This window comes from Notothenia rossii (genome assembly GCF_949606895.1).
Source record: "Notothenia rossii genome assembly, chromosome: 4".
In the NCBI taxonomy this organism is placed as follows: Eukaryota; Metazoa; Chordata; class Actinopteri; order Perciformes; family Nototheniidae; genus Notothenia; species Notothenia rossii.
Window position 1 is genome coordinate 4697673 of NC_136902.1, and position 2500 is coordinate 4700172.

Consider the following 2500-nt stretch of genomic DNA (forward strand, 5'->3'; position numbering starts at 1 on the left):
GTCTAGAAAGAGGACATGTTGTTTATCAAAAAGCGACGGACATTAAAAGTGACACATTTTTGATTCCTCACAAAACTAAAAGGCAACAAGAGAGACTTTAAGAGTTCAGAGGATCAGTCTTATTTTACACCAAAGTCAATATGTCTGGTCATTTTAGTATTTTTCTAACAAAGTGAGGAAACGGTGCGTTTGTTAACGGCTATGTCCAGCTGCAATAAATCCACATGTGGTGAGTGTTTCTAGCATTGTGGTGTTTTTATTAGTTTTGCACAACAATGGCGCTCTATGGCTAACAGGAAGAAGATACATAACACCAATAATACCTGTTTTGTAGATGCACTTATTGCCGGTTTGACTCATTTGACCAGATGTATGCTTTAAAGTAAATATACATATATATTCCTCAACCTTTAATTGATTGTCACTTTATTGTTATTGAGGTAAATATATGTAGTCAGTTAACATTGATTTTCTGGTTGTTTAATAATAATGCAAGACATCAGAGATATCATTCCCACATTACATATTGTGTGTGTGTGTGTGTGTGTGTGTGTGTGTGTGTGTGTGTGTGTGTGTGTGTGTGTGTGTGTGTGTGTGTGTGTGTGTGTGTGTGTGTGTGTGTGTGTGTGTGTGTGTGTGTGTGTGTGTGTTATCTAGTGTGGTTTGGTGGTTTCCCGCTGACAGTAGACAGCCCGAGGCCTGTGTGTAACACATTAGTCTTGATTTTACAGACAGTTAGTCAGTGTGTGAGTCTGTCTCTGTCTCTGTGTCAGTGTGTGTGTGTGTGTGTGTGTGTATGTAGTATATTTTACCCAGAGGTCACTGCAGCAGGAAGACAGCAAACACAGTGGACACTGTCTATCTCTGTCTTATTCAGACGTTCACATGAATACATTCATTGTCTCATTGACACACACACACACACACACACACACACACACACACACACACACACACACACACACACACACACACACACACACACACACACACACACACACACACACACACACACACACACACACACACACACACACACACACACACACACACACACACACACACACACACACACACACACACACACACACACACACACACACACACACACACACACACCTCGTTATCGGGGCTTTTCTTTAAAGGAACAGTGACGCTGTAACTCTGTGCCAGACTTCATTCAGAAAACAGCTGATTCTGCAGTTTTGGTTCTCATGCAGTCTCTCTCAGTCATACTGTGAGTTCACTGCAGAGATGCATTGATTACACTCTGCAGAATACAATACATATATAATATGGAATACATCTGCTAAAAGCTTCAATACACATATAACACGTATTTCATTGGGTAAAAGCAATGATTTATTGGGTCATTTTACATGAAAGGTATCATATTTATAAAAAAAAATGATGTTTACTTTGTAAGGGAATTGAATAAAGTAATCATACTAAAACATGTTATTAATAACAATATCATATATGTATATAGTTTATAATTAACATGTTTATCAGGGCCAAAATGATAAAAAAAATAAGGACACTAATTCCATATCTATGAAACACGAAAAGGCTAAATGTGTCTTTACAGTGAAATTTGCCTTTTCTATGCAATTAAATAACTAATTTGAGTTATAGGAGGTGTACAACTTTAAAAAAGCATACACAATAAATAAAATAAAAATATTGAAGAGGTTGTTTTTATAACATTATCCTATTATGTGTAATATTTACCATCAATATTTAATTGAATATTGAAACCTAGGTCCATTTATTTAAAGAAAATGTACCATTCTGCCTTTTACCATATTACATTTTCAGCTTCAATATTTAAGGGTTCTTTTTTAAAACGTTTTTTAGCTTAATTGTCCCATATTGTTGTGCTTAAATGACTAACCTGGACAATATTTATTACAAATCAGTCCAGTGTTAAGCATAATATCTGCAGCCTGCTATACACTCGTATCATGAAATTGCACACTAATAAAGTGTTATATAATAAAACATATTTATTTTGCCACTGACAGATCTCTAGTGTATCTTTATATACAGGACCGTCTATATGTTTCTATCTGATCTGCACTGTGATGATTCACTCTAAGGGAACCAGGCCGCGCTCTGATTGGCTGCTGAGGCCTCGTGTAAATGTATGTTTATGTAACACTGCAGAGAAACACACTGACGACTCATCTGTATGTGTGTGTGTGTGTGTGTGTGTGTGTGTGTGTGTGTGTGTGTGTGTGTGTGTGTGTGTGTGTGTGTGTGTGTGTGTGTGTGTGTGTGTGTGTGTGTGTGTGTGTGTGTGTGTGTGTGTGTCCACCTGTCACTGAAACTACAGTGAGGATGATCACAAAGCTGCTGCACTGCATGGTACATCACACACACTCATAACTATTACTAATAAATATATATAATGACGCCCGGCTGAACTCAAACAGCTGTTTAATGACATCATTCCTAAAACACTGAAAATATCTGAATGACATGCAAATAATATCTGAAT

At 37.0% G+C, this 2500-nt stretch overlaps 1 protein-coding gene across 1 annotated transcript in view; it reads right to left on the reverse strand.

Moving 5' to 3' along the window:
• LOC307037695 (plexin A3-like) overlaps window positions 1-2500 on the reverse strand; it is a gene marked incomplete at both ends in the record, with an annotated part of 44926 nt that overhangs the window by 40721 nt on the left and 1705 nt on the right. The window lies entirely within an intron of this gene.